Below are 16047 nucleotides of genomic sequence, written 5' to 3'. Positions count from 1 at the left end.
GGGGGAGTAGCAGGTTTGGGCAAATGTAGATGAATGCCCCAAGTTTTATCAAGTTGTCCAAGTACCGTATTTTGGGGAGTATAAAACACACCGTTTTGCCTCCTAAAAGAGAATGGAAATGTTGGTGCATCTTATATGCAAAATGTAGCCATTTTTGGCTTCCCGAACCCCCACCCATTTTGTCCCACTTTGCAAAAAAAAATGGGGCCATTTTTCCCAAAGATGAGGTGCACAGGGGATTTGGGAGGTGTGCATAATGCTGCTGGGGGAGGCAAAAAAATGCCCAGGCCATTTTTCACAAATATGGGGGCATTTTTGCCTTTCCCAGCCCCCAGAAGCATTCTGCAGGTCTCGTAAAACCTGCACTTTTTTGCCTATTTTTTTCACAAAAATGGTGGCATTTTTGACATCCCCCAAGTCCTCAAAGGCTCTCTTCAGGCAGGGGGGGCATTGGGACAGTAGAAATGACTGCATTGGGTGTATAAGACGCACCAATATTTTCAACCTCTTTTGGGGGGGGGGGGGGTAGGTGCATCTTATACTCCAAAAAAATACGGTAAACATTACTTCAAAAGGGTAGCAGGCATATTAGAGGAATCTGATGTTGAGCCCAAAGGAAGAATTTCAGGGTGAGGGACAAGAACCTGTCTGCCCTTAGAAACATAGAAGACTGACGGCAGAAAAAGACCTCATGATCCATCTAGTCTGCCCTTATACTATTTTTTGTATGTTATCTTAGGATGGATATATGTTTATCCCAGGCATGTTTAAAATCAGTTACTGTGGATTTACCAACCACGTCTGCTGGAAGTTTGTTCCAAGCATCTACTACTCTTTCAGTCAAATAATATTTTCTCACGTTGCTTTTGATCTTTCCCCCAACGAACTTCAGATTGTGCCCCCTTGTTCTTGTGTTCACTTTCCTATTAAAAACACTTCCCTCCTGAACCTTATTTAACCCTTCGACATATTTAAATGTTTCAATCATGTCCCCCCTTTCCCTTCTCTCCTCCAGACTATACAGATTGAGTTCATTAAGTCTTTCTTGATATGTTTTATGCTTAAGACCTTCCACCATTCTTGTAGCCCGTCTTTGGGCTACAGATTTAGCCTTTGTCAAACTTTCCTTAGATCAGAGATGGGTTCCTCCCAGTTCACACCGGTTCTATAGAACCGGACAACAACACCGCTGATGATGTCACAATGATATTGTGGAACCAATTATGTCGGTATCAGTCCATGGACGCCACCATCTTTTTTGGGGGGGAGGGCTTAAAAATTTATTTATTTATTTGGATTCCCCCCCCCCCCTCAGGTTTTTTTTAATTTCTGTGCATTCACAGAAGCAGAGTTTCTAGCACTCTGTATGCGGCGCCATCTTGTTTTGGGGGCTGAAGGGTTTTTTGAATGTTTTGAGATTTTTTGGCACTGCATGTACATGCATGCACAAAGCACGTACATGCCCAGTGCAGCCACACAATGCGGGAGGAAGCAAATTGCACCCACCCCTGCCTTAGAGCTAGTCCTAAACCAGGGGTAGGCAAAGTTGGCTCCTCTATGACCTATGGACTTCAACTCCCAGAATTCCTGAGCCAAACATGCTAGCTCAGGAATTCTGGGAGTTGAAGTCCACATATCATAGAAGAGCCAACTTTGCCTATCCCTGGAACATTACCTTTAGTGTAAAGTTAAGGGACAGCATCTGAAGGTACAGTTCTACCTCTTCGCTTTTACTGTTGAAGAAACTAGAGCAGTGTTTCCCGACCTTGGCAACTTGAAGATATTTAGACTTCAACTCCCAGAATTCCCCAGCCAGCAAATGCTGGCTGGGGAATTCTGGGAGTTGAAGTCCAAATATCTTCCAGTTGCCAAGGTTGGGAAAACACTGAACTAGAGGCTCCCCTATTGAGACATTTGCTATGCCTCTTTGCTAAGCTGCCTCTTATTTGTCCATTGTGGGGGAGGCTGTGGTTGCTCCTTCTCCTGTTTCCCAAGGGCATTCCCATCGGCCATTACAGAATCATTATAATGTAGAATAGTATTTCCTTTCCTATTCCATCCAATTGCTTCCTTGGCTTATTCTCCTCCTTTTGCAAAATTCAAGCTTTCTTGCTCCCTAACACTTGATGAGTTCTTTTAGCTTCTTTTTTATTCTATTTCAGTGATGGCGAACCTATGGCACGGGTGCCACAGATGGCACATGGAGCCATATCTCCTGGTATGCGAACCGTTGCTCTAGCTCAGCTCCAACGTGCATGGGTGTGCCAGCCAGCTGGTTTTTGGCTTCAGAGAGCCTCTGGGGCGATGGAGGAGGTTGTTTTTATCCTCTCCCAGGTACAGGGAAGCCTTTGGAGGGCTGGGGAGGGTGAAACACGAGCCTACTGGGCCCATGAGAAATTGGGAAAAGGCTGTTTCCAGACTCCAGAGTGTCTCCGGGGGGAACTGTTTTTGCCCTACCCAGGAATTTTTTTTTGACACTAACTTTTAATGCTCTTAAGTAGTGATGGGCGAACCCAACGGTGTTCAAGTTCGGCAAGTTCGGACGAACTTTACGCAAAATTGGCCAAACCTGAACGAAGAATCCCACCAAGAGATTCCGGGGGTGGAGCTTTGACGTCACGTATACTGGCAGGTTGCTAACGATGCCAAGGTGATCACTTCCTGGATTACATGGAATCCAGGAAGTGATCAGCCTTGGTCATCCTTAGCAACCTGCCGGTGAGGTCAAGGCTCCGAACGCTGAACGCGACCCCAAACTTTGCCCAAAGTTTCAAAAAAAAATTGGGTTCGTATTCGGCATACCGAACACCACAAAATTCAGTATGGACCCAAATTGTGGGGGTTCAGTTCGCCCATCACTACTCTTAAGATATTTTTTTTTTTAAAAATACTTTATTTAAACAATTTTCTGGCATCGGACCAGAATATCTTCGGGACCGCCTTCTGCCACACAAATCCAGCAACCAGTCAGGTCCCACAGAGTTGGCCTTCTTCGGGTCCCGTTGACTAAACATTGTCATTTGGTGAGACTCAGGAGAAGAGCCTTCTCTGTGGTGACCCCGACCCTCTGGAACCAGCTCCACCAGGAGATTAGAACTGCCCCCACCCTCCTTGCCTTTTGTAAACTCCTTAAAACCCACCTCTGCCATCAGGCATGGGGGAATTGAGACATCTCCCCCGGGCCTGTACAGTTTATGCATGTTATGTTTGTGTGTATGTTTGCTTTTTAATAAGGGTTTTTTAGTGATTTTAAATTATTAGATTTGTTGTACATTGTTTTATTGTTGTTGTGAGCCGCCCCGAGTCTGCAGAGAGGGGCAGCAGCATACAAATCTAATAAATAATAATAATAATAATTAAAACACAAAGAATCAATAAACATATTTATAGTCATATATGGGTATAGATTAAATAGTAAAGAAATAGAGAGGAGTGGCAAGAAAAGAAAAGAGGGGGAACAAGGATAGCCAACTGTTGCTGTTGGCTCTAGTGGTTGAGCGAACTGTTTGTAAGTACAGTAGTACCTCTAGATACGAGCTGCTCCACATGCGAGTATTCCAAGATACAAGCCACGATGGGAGCGAAATTTCTGTTCCAGACCCAAGCTCAAATTCGGGATACGAGCCGAGCTTTCCACTAGGTGGCGCAAGAATCCTTGCTTCTGGTTATCTCCACGGGGGGGGGGGGGGGACAAAGTCTAAAGCCATTTGTTCCAAATACGAACTGATCGACATACGAGCTCCATTCTGGAACGAATTAAACTCGTATCTAGAGGTACTACTGTATGTTGTGGATTTAACAAGTATGATTTCCGTAATATAGTTGTAGATTAAGTAAGGAGTGTTCAAAATAGCATATACATATAAAATCTGCGAAGGTGAAGTGTGTTAGTATGTAATCTGCTGGATAGTGGTATGATATTCTCTAGAGTCCTCCCCAGGAATTTAATTGTGGGTGTGGTCACTTGCACATGTGCGATAGAGCACACCTACACTCTTTCGGCGCCTGAGGGGAAAAGGTTTCGCCATCACTGTTCTATTTGCTTCTTTTAATTGAGCTGGATTCTTGTGTTTCTTTCAATTATCCCAGATCTGTGCCCAAAACTGCACTGACAGATGTAATTCAAATACCTTCTTCCTGTTGAATTGATCTGTTAGTAATAGATCATTATTTCTTTGTTTTCAATCTCTGGATATTTGTGATGGGTAAATATTTTTCTTCCAGCAGTTCTGCAGCTGCTGGCCCTGGTTGTTCAGCTAACAGTCCTGACTCCTGCAGCCCATTTTTCACCAGGTATCCAGGAACTCCAACACCTCGCGTGGTTGCCTAGGGTTACAATCAAGCCAGTATGTATTTCTGTAGTTTATGTCTCACCAGTTTTATGAGAGACACACTCTTCTTCTGGTTCCTTTAGTGAGACATATAAAGTATGTGTAACCTCTAGCATAACTCTCAACTTCCTCAGAGCACACAAATCCCATGACAAAGTAAAAGTTATTACCATGGTTCATCACAAGTCAGCCGGATGTTCAGATTGCATTTGGCGTTTTTGTCCACCTTCACTGTTCTGATCCCAGCCCTTCAAAACCGATCCCAATCTCATGACAGGTTTGAAGCAAGAATCATGGTTTTAATGCTTTGCTCCAACACACCTTCATTTTTTTCTTCTTCCAAAGAATGGCGTTGAGACTCTACATCCCTTTTCCCACAATCCCATTCCTTTATATTGCCTGGAAGTGACATCACACCTGAAAGAGATAAAGCTGTGAATTAATACCTTTTACTTGAGCTCCTCTCACCTTCGAAGCATTCTTCGATAGCGAGGATTTATCCAATTGTTTTCCACTAACATATCTTCCTCACTGTTTGACTGGGACCACTCACCAATGTCACATCAGCCCCCTCAGGCTCATTCAAGTCACTTTCTACCTCACTCTCTGCTTCAACGGGCAAACCCTCGATCAGGGTATCCAGAGGGGCCTGGATCAACCTCCTCAGAATCTGACAGGCCCTGAGGTGGACAAGGAGCACTCACAAAATTCACAAGAACCTGGAATTGGAAGATTTGGATGTTTGATGGTCTTAAAGGTATTGTCAGAAGGATGTAAGCTGCTCCAAGCAAAGACTGCCTTTTGTCATTGACTGATAGAGATTTTGTCAATACCAATGGTGTTCAAGTTGCATTCCAGTTGTTTTGGGATTACATCCAAAGCAGCTTTTATTATCAGCACTACCTTTGCTTCTTGGGTTTTTTTGCCACAATCATTCTATAGAATTTCTATTTGCAGGTCTTTTAATGTTGTTATTTTCTCCAGTTCTCTCTCCTCACTTCTGTTGTCTCCAGGTCCATTATCCAGACTTTTTTTGTATTTCTTATTGACAGTTGTTAAATCTGGGATATTATGTGACAAGTGCCTGTCTGTTTGAATTCTAAAGCTCTACAGCACTTTAACTTCTTTATTTTTTATTATTTTCACTATTTTATGATCCCACCGGTTCTAGTTTTGCAAACAAATGATCTTTCTTGACCCTCCTGTTGTATCCTGTAATGGCTACCTTGTATCTCTGTAAATAGTTTGTTCCTTGTTAAAGCGCTGTCTGAGCTAGAATCAGGAAGTCGCTCCTGATTGGCTCAGACGCGGCTGCTCTTGCTTTGGCGGGAACCGCAAATGTATAAAAGGAGCGGTTTCTCCCAGGCAGAGCAGACGGTACTAGCTGAAAGTCACTTACCTTTTCTGAGCTGAATAAAGGTACCGTTCTCACCTAACCCTGTCTCTGGGTTTATTTCACTGGCGACGACGGACGAAAGAAACCACGCGTGCAACATGAACAACCTCCAAATCGGCCGGGCTCCTGAGTTCTTCGATCCCGAGAAGACTTCCTTTCACCTCCAATGTAACACTGTTGATACTTTGTCATGTCCTTACTTGCAGTCAACCTGTGCAATCTTCTTGCAGTGGCTAACCCAGTGATCCACTGTTTCTTCAGGTGTTGCTGTCTTCTCAATTCTGGTTTTAATATATGCATTGTTATCTCTTTTATTCATTAAACTCAACTGAACATTTTAAAAAAGATGATGGTGATGGTGATTCAGCCAAAAGTTCAGCCTGGGTCTGGCATTTTGGTTTACCTATCAAGTTATTATTATTATTATTATTATTATTATTATTATTATTATTATTATTTATTAGATTTGTATGCCACCCCTCTCCGAAGACTCAGGGCGGCTCACAGAGTAAATACAATATAAGCATGTAGCACAAATCTAATAATTTAAAATACAACTAAAAACCCTAATGTAATATGCAATCATACAGTCCAATCACACCATACATTACATTTATTTACATTTGAAGTTCTTTCCAATGGAATATACAGATTTGGATGTTTGATGCTGTTACAGATATCATCGCAGGATAGAAACTGTTCTGAGCAAAGCCGCCTTTTGAAATTGATTATTATTATTTCTTGATATTGTTGTCTAATAAGTACCATGGGATGCGTAAGTTTGGGGACTAGCAAGCAACAATGCCCTTTCAGAAAAGAGATGGGAAATTTTAATGGAACACAAAGAGAAAAACCTTGCTATTATGTCTTCAACAGAGAGTAGTAGATGTTCCTTTTTACACAGGATGGTCATATATTCAAAGGCGACTCAGAGGACAGCCTCTGGTTTGAATGGTTTCCCATTCAACATTTCACTAGCTGTGGGTGAAATATTAAATAGAAACTGAACTTCAATATAGCAGTGAATAGCATAGTAATTGGTTACACAATGTATGCATTATAGCTAGCTCTTTTTCATGTTTTTTTAAAAAATTTAAACTATTTTTTTAATTGGTTTTAAAATATAAAGTATACAACACACACACAACATACAACAAGTGCTCAGTGATTGGTGCCCACTGCCAGACAAGATTCACACCCCTCCACCAGAATGGAGACATTTCTTATATATACCATTTTAACTCAAGAGCAATATAGCTCTTTTTCATGTTTTAAGAACAGCCTGTGCTCTTCAGAGCTCGCCATATATTTTGGGCTATAATTCCAATCTTCCCCAAACAGAATTAATTAGTGTTCTGGTTAGATTTGATTGGACAAATAATCTCACACAACTGAAGAAGGCAGAGAGGTTACATCTAGCAAGACTCGTGCATTGATTTAAAAAATCCCATGTGCAAGTTTCAGGAAAGTTTATTTACTTGTTTATGCTACACAAAGGGAAAATAATGTTTAAAAGATCCTTGTTGTGTGTACAAAGCTACAAACTCCTAGAATTAAGTAAGTAATGGCAGGGAGTATTTTGCAAGAAAGCCTGTATAAATTATTGCATTTTTGGCTCATCTAGGACAATAAATGGCACACAAGGCATCCATAAAAAATGTGAAATGAAGTCCTAAATTGTGCAAACAAATAATAATGTTTTCAGGTATAAACTTTTAAGTGTTTTAAGTCAGGTATAAACTTTAAAGAACTTCTATGTTATTTGAAATTCATTGCTCTGCATTAAGACATATATTTTCAAATCCTTCTGGAGAAGCTCTGAGGGGAAAATGGTAATGCAAATTTATAGTTTTTCAGATAAAATGGATGCCTATTACTAGCTCATTTCCATATCATTCACTACATCAATAGTGACATTGTTTTTTAAAATAGTCTACAGTCTAAAGGCTCCTTAAATATTAACAAATGTGTTGTGAAAAATATTACAGGCAATAATGCATTTCTTATGGAGAATACTCTCTTAATTCCAAAAATGTACATTTTGTCTAGGAATGTACTTAATAAGGATTCAGCACAAAATAGTGTATTCAGCCTTTCTGAATCCAGTGGCATTTAATCACTGGGGAATAACAAAGGCTTGACTGGGGTAGTCTAAAAAATATCCCAGAAAAAGCAGTAGTAAATACTTCCATATTATGAGTAAAATAATGGCACAGATGTGTCCATGAAATCAGCCAAACTCAGGGCTAAACTTGACTCTCCTTTTCCCCCAATGTATTTATAATTGCAGTATACAGTATTCCATTTCAACATTTTTAAATATATGTTTTAATAATGTGCTTGGTGATCTTTACTTTGGTAACTGGTAATCTAACACAGCGGTATACTAAATCAGAGGTCCCCAACCTTTTTTACACCAGGGACCGGCTTTAAGTTAAACCAGTTTTCCACGGCCCGGTGGGGGGGGGGCTTTGGTCATATGGGGGTGGGGTTATGGAGGGGTGGAGCTTAGTGACGCAGCAGGTTTGGGGGGGGGAGGAGAAGCAGCTCGGGGAAGGAGAGACGGAGGTGTCCCAAAGACACTGCAAGGGGTGTATGTGTGTGTGTGAGAGAGAGAGAGATCAGGGACAGGCAAAAAGCCGGCGAGTAAAGAGCGGCCAGAATCGTGGGACTCCTCTCTCTCATGAGTGAGGGGGAAAAAACCCGAAACAGGAAACACCACCATCTTTACTGCGGGCAAACGACGCCCCCTGACCTGCCCTGCATAACTCACCAGGGGCCGCGACGAACAGCCGTTCCGTTGCCCTCGCTTCCATTTCCTCCTCAGGAGGACGCGCTCGCGACAGAGCCGCGAGGGATTCGCGGAGTCTTCCTCTGCCGAATGCGCTTCTCGGGGGAGCGGCGCACCTTCATCCATCGCGCCCCCCGCCGCTGCCCGCCTCTAGCCCGCCCAGCGGGAGGCGAAGCACTGGGGTGGGGGGGCTGTCAGGACACCCCCCACCCCAGCACTTTGAATCCCGCCGGCCAAGAGCACTCGGGTAGTAGCTTCTGCTGGATACGGGCGATGGGCGGGACGAGCGGCGCCGAAGCCAGTGGCTGTGGCAGCTGCTGCAAGAGGCTTCTGCGCCGCTCTGTCCCACTCATCGCCCGTATCCAGCAGATAGGCTTTGAATTTTTGGCTGGGGGAGGAGAAGTAGGACCTTCCTAACTCCCCCCCCCCAGCCAAAATCACAAAGCCAGGCAGCCCCCAGCCACCAAAGGAGCCTCCTGATTCTCCCCGCCCTGTGGAGAAGTGTGGAGGGCTGCGTCACCGCCCGACGCCCCACCCCGTCCTGCATGTTCTCTGCCGGGAGGGCAGCGGCGCCGCGGACCGGCTGAAAACCCCCAACGGCCCGGTCCTGGTCCGCGGACCGGCGGTTGGGGACCTCTGTACTAAATGATACAGGAATAGCAGAATGTGCAATAAAAATTCAATCTGCACTTTGTAAACTGAGAGCACAAAAATGTGTACTATGCTGGAATAATATTGAATGGTTGGGAGAGTAAAAATGAAAATGTCCTCCATGGGGCCTAGATACCATAACTTCATCTTCTAAGGCTAAATCCTCTGTGGTTCTCTGGGAAATTGCCGGAAGTTTCTTCACAAAGTCAGCCATGCTCAGCATTTTGCAAAGATAACAGCTTTTTAAAAATCATATTCGACAGTTGAATATCAAACTAGAAACCATATGTCTGAAATACATTAAATAGTACATGTTCTTTTTGATTGCCTTTGCAATAATGCGGCAAAGCTGGAATAGGAGAGTGGAACTGAAGTGAAAAAGCTGCTACTAGAGGGAAACAAGAGAGATTGAGAGTGTGATGGGGAGAGAGAGGAGAGACAATTTAAAACTCCCCAATAGATGGCCTGCTGCAGCAAACTGACTTCTAGAGTGGGAACTTCAGACAGCTGAAAGAGAACTAAGAAAAGTAAGAAAGAACAAAATGAAAACAGGCTGAGTAGAATTCTTTAGAACAAATAAATAAGAGGACTCTGACAAAAATGGTACGAATCCCAGCGACTGATTAGGTCCCACAGAGTTGGCCTTCTCCAGGTCCCGTCGACTAAACAATGTCGTTTGGCAGGCCCCAGGGGAAGAGCCTTCTCTGTGGCGGCCCCGGCCCTCTGGAATCAACTCCCCCCCCCCCAGAGATTAGAACGGCCCCCACCCTCCTTGTCTTTCGCAAACTCCTTAAAACCTACCTCTGTCGTCAGGCATGGGGGAACTGAGGCACCACCCACCCACCCACCCCCGGGCCTATACAATTTATGTATGGTATGTTTGTGTGTATTTCTGTTTTAATAATGGGGTTTTTAAACAGTTTTTTAAATTTATTAGATTTGTTATGAATTGTTTCATTGTATGCTGTGAGGGGCGGCATACAAATCTAATAAATAAATAAATAAAAATAAATTAAATATAGAATATGCAGTGGGTAGGAGGAACCAGAAAAAAGACGGGGGACACAATTCTTGTATGATTATTGATGGGTTGTGGCTTTTTCTAAACCAACAACATGTTTGAAAAACTAAATGTCTCTATAGGAAAAGGAAAAAAACTATGTTAGCTTAATCTTAAATTCTCTCAAGATGTACTTTCTTGCACAATAATAGATATATTTTTCATCTAATTCTGTAAGGCAGCCAGCCCCAATGAAGAAGGTCTTTTCGTGGTAGTATCCTGTCTATGGAACAGACTTATGAAGGAAGCTTTTGGGTCTAAGCTTTATTTATTCCCTTATCCATCTGCCTTTGTGCCTAAGGCAGGACTACAATTCATGGTCTCTCAATTTCGGTCTGATCTTTAACCACTCCACAATCTGGCTCTCTACTGCCTCTTAAAACGAGGCTAAAGCTGCAACTGATTTTATGCTGGCTGTTCTAGACTTAGATAAAGGGTTAATATTGGCTATTATTACAGTGCTCACATTTTAATAAATTTCCAGTGTATTGTTCCAAGCTTAGCATACCTATAATTATTGAGCTTGGTTTAAACTTTCATAGATTTATTGACCGCATCTAAAGAATTTGATGGATAGACAGACAGTACAACTATCAGAAACAAATAAATGAAAAGATAAGCAAGCATACAAGTTGATTGACACAGAGTCATATTTGTCCCTTCACTAACCCAAAACTGGTTCAAGTTATTTCCCCCCCCCCCCAGCTCTATCAATATTATCCCATTGGCTCAACATATAAAGGGCAATAAGAAGATGCAACTCTTTCTGGTCAATTGGTACAACTTTCCCAATGATACTGTAGAGTTGAATTATCCATAGATGCTTCCAGTTAAGAACTTACTCATACAAATCAGTCATTAATTTCCGAGGGTTTTTTTCCTACTACAGTTCACTGCAACCCAGAAAGTGCCTTTTTTTCTTCCTCTGTTTTCCCGTATCTTGTTAAAATAGGTAGGTAGAGAATCCCAAAATGTATCCAGGCTGAGTGGAAGCTGAGCTAGGTCAACGGCTTGCGTGCCAGCAGATATGGTTCCGCATGCCAACTGTGGCACCCATGCCATACGTTCGACATCACTGATATAGGGTTTCCTGCTTGAGCAGGGGGTTGGACTAGAAAGCCTCCACAGACACTTCCAACACTGTTATTCTAAATTATGAATCTTTTTTTTTTGAGGGAATCACAATTCTTATACAGTAGTACCTCTAGATACGAGTTTAATTCGTTCCAGAAGGGAGCTTGTATGTCAAACAACTCGTATCTGGAACAAATGGCTTTAGACTTTGTTTTTGCCCTCCGAGATAACCAGAAGCAAGGATTCTTGCGCCACCTAGTGGACGCTCGGCTCGTATCCCGAATTTGAGCTCGGGTCTCGAAAAGAAATTTCTCTCCCCTCGTGGCTCGTATCTTGGAATACTCGCATGTGGAGCAGCTCATATCTAGAGGTACTACTGTACTTGGGAATTATTGACCTATTATGTCTGCATCTTGTTTTGATTTATCCCATAGAGATCTGCAGGCTACATAGGAAGTGACAAAAATGCATTGTGACAAGACAAAACTTTCTGACCTCCTTGTTTGTATCCAACATCAGAACACAAGAACGACGACAACAAAACCAGACATGGCAGTGTCTGTCATGTATCATGACAGTGCAACATACATTTAATCATGGTTTAGCATCATGGTTTATATTTCAGATGTTTGTTATTCAACTTCAGTTAATTGTCTTTCATTCATCCCATCACTACACTAGAAACCAGTGCAGGATTTGTTCAATGTCTCCTAATTAGGATGTTATTAAGCTGAGTGTCAACATGCTGGTGATATTTTATCCCTAAACTTCTCACAGCCGCTTTTAGTGCCTTCAAACAGAGATTTCTGCACTCTGCAGCAAAATATAGACATCTTTTCTCTGAGATCATTCCCACAAGGAGTGGAACTGCCACAGCAAAATATTCCAATTCACCAAGAAAATCCAGAACAACAATTTCAAAAGCAGCTGATTGATCAAACCCTATCAGGAGTTACATCTTTACTGTTTGCTTTCTGTACAAGCAAATAATCCATCAGCACTGATTCCATTCCCGAATCACACTTGAACTCAGAGTTAAAATAGTTGAGACAGTGTTTTCAAGAATGTCTATAGCTGTCCAACCTTGAGTGCCAGCCAAAAATTACAGAAATGCAGTCAAGTAACTGCATAACCCTGCATTTTTCTCAAGTTATATAATGAGTTATACTGATTCAATTTATTTGGTCCCAGGAAAAAGAAGAGAGATTGAAAAATCTTTTTTGTGATGATTTCTTTTCTTAAGTTATGATGCCAAAATCAATAGAAAGTTGCTTAACACATATGAGTCCTTACAATAAATATGCACAAAGAAAAAATAATCAGGTAAAAGAACAGGTAATTCCAGAAAAATAGGAATTAACAATGTTCAGAGCAATGAACAAATAGTTCTAACAGGTGTCACCATGGGAATTATCAATGATAGAAAGACTTTGGCTGGATTCTTGGTTTCTATTTATTTTAAAGAAAATAACCAAACTATTGTTAAGAAATATACTAGAGTACATAGAAACCCTTGTGTTCAAACTGACCTCTGTTTAATAGAAGTAGAAAGAAGGATTTCTTCCAAGGCTAGATTATTCCATTCCTAGTTATTTCAGAGATATCTAGATTATCTTCTTCTGAAAAAGTAGTAAATTACTTAGCACACAAAACTAGGTGTAGTGAAGACTAATAGGTTGATTTGAGATAGCAATCACTCAAAAAGTGGCTGGCATTAAATTTCACATACAGTAATTGGCTTCTCTACGTTTGATTTAATGTGCTGCATGATTCCAATCACAGGATTCATAAAATAAAATTAAGGACAGGGTAATAAGGAAGTAGGAATGTGGCTTTTATAGGGTATATTAAACTATTCAATACAAAACCAGACAGCACTTCTATATACTATATACGGTGTGCCTATATACTATACTACTTCTATACTATTCACTTCTATATACGGTACTAATATAGACTATGAAAAGTAGATACAATTCAACACTTCATAACAAAAGGCAAACATGATTTTAAAGACATAACGAATTAGATGATTGCTAGAAGTAGAAGAGCAACTGAAGAACATATATTTTTCAAAAGAACTGGATGCAATATGAGAGGACAATTTTCACAATATCTTGAAAACGCACACATCTGCTCAGAAAAGTGAAATGGATTGACAATAAAATTTATAACATCTAATTTAGAGTAAGTGGAGGAATGAATTAAGCTACAGTGATATTGACTTGCTCAGCCAAAGAAATGCTAGTTATTTTTAAAGTATATAAATCTTTCAGAGTCAAACAATGGACTTTATTAACATTGATTGGGAGTCAAATTCTGCCAAATTTGGTTTCTCCAAGAAATTCTTGATTGTTATGCTGAGTAAGGAGTTGCATTGATTCATTAGGTTTCCCCCAAGTAATCTTCCCCAACCTGAACATATCCAGATGTGTTGAGCCCTCTTGATTTTATTTATTTATTTATTGGATTTGTATGCCGCCCCTCTCCGGAGACTTGGGGTGGCTTTGCACAAGTGTTTGGACAATCTGAAAAATCAGTTCCATTCATTTCCAGGTACAGTAGAACCTCTGATCACAAATGTTTCTGACCATGACCAAATTGGTTGACGACCAAATATTTTGTAAAATTTTTGCATCTGGTCCTGAACTCAAGTGGCGATAAAACACAGCCACGGCAAATTCTCCAGCTGTGGAAATTTTCCCTTTTGTGCCTTTTTTTTTTGTGTGTACACAAATGTGCAGTAAGTCTCACTTCCAGTCATGACCGAACCAGGTTGCAACTAAAGTCATGGAATGGATTTTGGTTGTGATTGGAGATACTGTATAGCTACAATATGCTTACATAAGGATTACTACAGTACATTTTTTTCTCTCTCCTGTATGAATTCGAACCTGTGAAAAAAATAATTAAAATTAATGTTTTTTAAAAAGATATATCTTCTTAATTGGACAGCACTCTGAGCATATTTGATCTTTTGTCTGTCTTAAAGGTTCTTCTGTTTGGGGATTTTCCATTTATGCACGGCAGTTTGGCTCCCTCTAGTTGTCACAGTCATATGGGCATTCTCATAGGCACAATTCCTAATTCATGGGAAGTGGCATTGTTTGAGGTGTCTCTGGGGAAATAGATGCGGTTTTAGTAATTTATTAAGCAGTGTTGCTGTCAGCCAATATAAATCCAGGATATGGCACTTTCTTTGGATTTTATCACACTGTATAAATTTTTATGAGAGTCCCCCAGAGGGTTTTTGTGAATGGCGAGTATTCTGAGCAGAGTCAGGTTACAAGCGGTGTGCCACAAGGGTCTGTTCTGGGTCCTATTCTTTTTAATATGTTTGTGAGTGACATAGGGGAAGGTCTGGTAGGGAAGGTTTGCCTATTTGCCGATGACTCTAAAGTGTGCAATAGGGTTGATATTCCTGGAGGCGTCGGCAATATGGTAAACGATTTAGCTTTACTAGATAAATGGTCAAAGCAATGGAAACTGCAGTTTAATGTTTCCAAATGTAAAATAATGCACTTGGGGAAAAGGAATCCTCAATCTGACTATTGTATTGGCAGTTCTGTGTTAGCAAATACTTCAAAAGAAAAGGATTTAGGCGTAGTGATTTCTGACAGTCTCAAAATGGGTGAACAGTGCAGTCAGGCAGTAGGGAAAGCAAGTAGGATGCTTGGCTGCATAGCTAGAGGTATAACAAGCAGGAAGAGGGAGATTATGATCCCGCTATATAGAATGCTGGTGAGACCACATTTGGAATACTGTGTTCAGTTCTGGAGACCTCACCTACAAAAAGATATTGACAAAATTGAACGGGTCCAAAGACGGGCTACAAGAATGGTGGAAGGTCTTAAGTATAAAACGTATCAGGAAAGACTTAATGAACTCAATCTGTATAGTCTGGAGGACAGAAGGAAAAGGGGGGACATGATCGAAACATTTAAATATATTAAAGGGTTAAATAAGGTCCAGGAGGGAAGTGTTTTTAATAGGAAAGTGAACACAAGAACAAGGGGACACAATCTGAGGTTAGTTGGGGGAAAGATCAAAAGCAACATGAGAAAATATTATTTTACTGAAAGAGTAGTAGATCCTTGGAACAAACTTCCAGCAGACGTGGTAGATAAATCCACAGTAACTGAATTTAAACATGCCTGGGATAAACATATATCCATCCTAAGATAAAATACAGAAAATAGTATAAGGGCAGACTAGATGGACCATGGGGTCTTTTTCTGCCGTCAGACTTCTATGTTTCTATGTTTCTATGTTTCTATGTTTCTATGTTTCTATGTTTCTATGTTTCTATGTTTCTATGTTTCTATGTTTCTATTTTCCCACTCAACAGCAAGTGTTGTCGAAGGCTTTTCTGAATAGTATGTGGATGTCTAAAAGCTGCACTATCCCCCCTCAAAGTTGCATGCATATCCCATGTCATTAGTGAAAATTTCATTTCATTTATTAGATTTGTATGCCGCCCCTCTCCGCAGACTTGGGGCGGAAATGCTATATTGTACATAATACTGTATATTTGGCAACTAGGAAGCAAAGCATGAATCCCAGTGTCCGGTTAGGTCCCACAGAGTTAGCCTTCTTCAAGTCCGGTCAACTAGGCGGGACTTAGGGGAAGAGCCTTCTCTGCAGGGGCCCCGGCCCTCCCCCCAGATATTCGCACTGCCCCCACCCTCCTTGCCTTTCGTAAGAATCTGAAAAGGCATTTATGCCATCAGGCTTGGGGCCACTA

Source organism: Erythrolamprus reginae, chromosome 6, assembly GCF_031021105.1.
Source record: "Erythrolamprus reginae isolate rEryReg1 chromosome 6, rEryReg1.hap1, whole genome shotgun sequence".
In the NCBI taxonomy this organism is placed as follows: domain Eukaryota; kingdom Metazoa; phylum Chordata; class Lepidosauria; order Squamata; family Dipsadidae; genus Erythrolamprus; species Erythrolamprus reginae.
Note: the sequence above shows the minus strand (reverse complement) of the source record.